Source organism: Ascaphus truei, chromosome 8 (genome assembly GCF_040206685.1).
Source record: "Ascaphus truei isolate aAscTru1 chromosome 8, aAscTru1.hap1, whole genome shotgun sequence".
Taxonomy (NCBI): Eukaryota; Metazoa; Chordata; class Amphibia; order Anura; family Ascaphidae; genus Ascaphus; species Ascaphus truei.
The window spans coordinates 75,277,817-75,282,056 of record NC_134490.1 but is presented as its reverse complement, the minus strand read 5'-3'; positions in this window follow the sequence as shown (position 1 = coordinate 75,282,056).

Here is a 4,240-nt window from a genome sequence, read left to right as displayed (position 1 = left end):
GGTATGAATGCGGTCAGAATGCGGCATGAACGTGTTGAAGTGCGTGGCATTCGGAAAAAATCCCCGAAAAAATTCGGAGATGTTGGAGAATAAAAGGTGCCGTGGCTGTATGTACCTATTCAGAAAGCTTCGATAACATGGCAAAATCACTTGGAAAATACTTTTTAACTATCGTTAGCACCCTTGCCCTAGTCGTGTGGTAGCTCAAAAAATGATTTTTTTGCCAGTTACTGCTAATTCAGGTACTGTAGCTCAATATGCACATCACACCATAAATACTGCATGTTTGAGATCGGATTCGCGATGCGCACAGGAATGAGTATATTTTATTTTTACTACATAAGATTCCAGCCAGGGGTCTCCGTCGTTAATCCGCATTACTTTCTGCTCCGGAGACCACCTTCTTCAATACTACTGTATGTTAATAAAATGTAAATAAAAGCAGCACGATCGCCTGTAAGAGCTGTGCAGGGAGATGCAGTTTCTCTCTGTACAGCTCTTCCAGACTGGAGGGGGAAGGGAAGGGGGGAGGGGTTGAGGGGGGGGGGGGGGCAGCCCTGCACCTGTCCCAAATGTCTCAGGTGCAGGGCTGCCGATGGTGGGAGAGACCTGGGACCATTATCTTGGGCCTCTGTTTGGTGCCTGGCCAAGCAACTTCACGAACTGGAGGCCATCCCCCATAAGGTAAAATTCTTGGGGGCAATGTGTGTGTGCAATTGAGTGTGGTGGTGGTGGAATTGAGTGTTGTGAGGGGGATTGAGTATGAAATGAGAGGGGGTTGAGTGAGGGGGGATTGAATGAGAGGGAGGGGGGTTTGGGTGAGAGGACGAGGAGTAGGATGAGAGGAGTGGGGATTTAGAGAGGAGGAGGGTGAGAGGAGGAGAAGGGGGGATTCCGGGGGGAGAAGAGGGGGGATTGAGTTAGAGGGAGAGAAAGGAAAAGGGTGAGAGTGGGAGGGGGAGGGGGAGGTGGAGGAGATGAAAGTGAGTATGAGGGGGGTGTTAGAGAGGGAAAAAGACTGATAGAGATGGGGGAGAAAGGGGATGAGCAAGAGGGGGAAGAGGGAGTGAGAGACAGAGGGGGACAGTGAGTGGGGGGTAAAGAATGAGAAGAGTGTGAGAAGGGAGAGAGAAATAGAGGGAGCGAGGAGATGTGTGAGGGGCTGCTTGCAAGGCCGCTGACATTGGGGAGTCTCGGTGGGCCAAGGGAAAGTTGTCGATGCCCCTGCTCAGGTGTGCTCCTTTTTGTGCACAAGGACCATTGAAGTTGCAACCAGGAAGTGGAAATGGCCTGCATTTAAAGGAAGCCAGGGAGAGGGTGCTACAGGTGTGAGCTGTAGAGCCCCAAAATATACTATGACAATTACCTTCCCAGCATCTATTTTAGTTAATTGTTAGGGCTGCTGCCATCAATATCAGAGGATGTGGGTTCTGGGCCTGACACCAGTACTCTCTTCATCACAATGGCCCTCAGACTTGTCAGTATGAAAATATTTGAGGGGGTGTGGGGTGTGACTAATTTAAATATACTTTGCGCAGCCATTAGTATATCTCTCAGGTGTACACCTTTTTCAGCACAGGCACCTCTCCCTAACTTATGTGGAGGGACATTTGAGGACACGCACACACACACCTCTTCCTCCCTCCCTCCCCCCAATATGTGAATTCTAATGTTTATTATTGTACACGGTTTGTTTTTGTTTTTCATGTTATGTCCTGTGAGAAGGTATTTTATGTGACTTCCTACCCAGTATTGTTACTCCTTGAGAACGTGCCATTTGGTGTGAAACGCGTAGGAGGACTTTTTTCTTGTTTTTTTGTTTTTCACCATAATCTAAATAAATTCATTTTTATATTTTTCTAATTCTTAGGAGTTTCTGTGTGATCCTTGCCTTGCTGTGACTTCATTAACTTCTGATTTTTGTCAATTTCGTATGTCATTGATTTGGAGACACACCACTGGGACTTTGTAAGGGTTTTGATGCAACTTGCCCTTACAAGTCCATTACAGCCATCTTTGATCCTGGGAAACCTCTTACTGAACGTGGTAATTGGCTGCACCTGTTCCAAGGCTTTAACTAGCAGTCCGTTACTCCCAGCTGGGGCACGAGCATGGTATTCTGTGCTCTGTTCCTGTTGTTGACCTTGCACCTCTGCCACCTGCTTTGACCCCAGTCTGTTGTCTTGACTTTGGATCTCTGCTGCCTGCCTTGACCTCTGCCTGCATCCCGACTATGACTACTCTAACAGGACTCTGTCCCCTGGCTCTGGCCGGTGATCATATACCCCTACCCTAGCTCTGCGGTTCTGCTTCCTATCGCAGACGAGCATCGTTATAAAGTTAAAAGCAGCTCTCTTTGAGCAACGCTTCTAAGCTATGATATTGTCACAGAGAAAAACAATGAAAGGACCAGGATTCCACAACAGCATCCATGACCCGGGTTCCTCATAGGAGGTAGGTTTAATACCTTCCTCATAGGGCAGGTATTTGGATATATCAGTCTGTACTATTGATTTATCCTATGTGAGGCCATATATCTTGTACCAGCTTTTACTGGCTCTCTTTTCCTTGAACTTTAGGACAGTTTTCACTATTTGTTACTAAAAATAAGTTGAAACCTAGAAAATAATAACTTAAAAGCAACCATTTGACCCATATAAGGCCATATCCCCTAAGCTGCGCTATGCCAAAAGATACCTTCTAAAAGGTTTTACGACCTATAAAGGGTCCTCCAGTGCTCTAAGGTGTCTTATGGCAGAGCACTATATATGACTAATATGGTCTATAGCAGGGGTAGCTAACTCCAGTCCTCAAGGGCCTGCAACAGTTCAGGGATTAAGGATATCCCTGCATCAGCACTAGTGGCTCAGTCAAATACTTTACTGGCATTTATTCTTCTTGATACCCTTGAGAAATGTCATATCCCTCTCTGCGTCTTTGCACAATTTAATGCTGCAGACCAAGCAATATCCTACATGTTTTTTTTTTTAAATAAATCAGTTCTGTTCTATGAGAAAATACTGAATGGCATTTTTTATTAATTATAATGTAACAAGCCTTTTTTGTTTCTGTACCAACCATTTGTACACCTGCGTCACCCCAAAGGCGGATGCCTGGTGGGGCTCCCCAAGAGCTGCTCCTCTCTGCACAGGACCAACGTGCTAAGGGTTAACATTTGCTTGTACTTTGTGGAACATTAACCCCACCCACTGGAATGTTAATGAGCCAAGAGGACAAAGAACTTTGAATTCGCAGCTGCATTCATTCTGAACCCCTTCAGCAGTTAAAGGGTGTGAGCCGTTTGCTGTCGTTCGCTGATGTTTTGTAATCTTAAAGCTTCTTTATTTCAATCTGAAACTCACCAGGCCTTTATCCCCTGTACACAATTTTCCAACTCTCTGTCCATGAAGTCTGTGAATTGATTGTATAACCCTGTTCTTTTAATGTAACCATGTATTGTTATAACTCTGTGCCCAGAACATACTTGAAAATGAGAGGTAACTCTCAATGTATTACGCCCTGGTAAAACATTTTTATAAATAAATAAAATACAAATTTACAACGTCACATCCCCTTCCCCTTCTGAAACAGGCTCTGCCACACCCCTTTTGAGCCCTGTCCTCTCTCTAGCAGTGCAGAGCTCATTATATCTAGTGACTGCCTAGTCACATGATCTTCCCCACAGAACTTTGTTATATTAATATGCAAATGCATTCCATTGACTGCAGAATACTCCTCTGCAGACATTTAGTGAACCCCCAAGCCGAATCTTCGCCGATCGGTCACAGGAGAACAGATCAATCGGCAACATAGCTAATCACATATCATTGTGTGGATGGTATTGATGCAAATATTAAAGGGATAAAAGAAAAAAAACATAGCTTGGACTGCTGCATTAAGATCATTTAGCATTTCCTGATACATTTTGGGGCAAATTCTGCACTATCAAATGGCAAAGGGGACATTAGTCTGTCTGATTTTCTATACTACAGATGGGCGAAGTTGTCAATAGGATTATTTATGATTAGGGTTTATTTTTTTTGTAAACTCTGTTTTTCTTTTCAGGGGTTTTCGTTTGATTAAAATATCAGTGTTTATCAGGATTAACTGATTAACCTGTTTATGGGTGCCCTTTTTGTTTAGTTTCCATGCTCCCATGGTTTGCCTTTGTCTCCTATCCGTGGCTGGGCTGCTAAAAGAAGAAGTGGAACTTAATAGGAAATTAAGCTTCTTTTCTGTT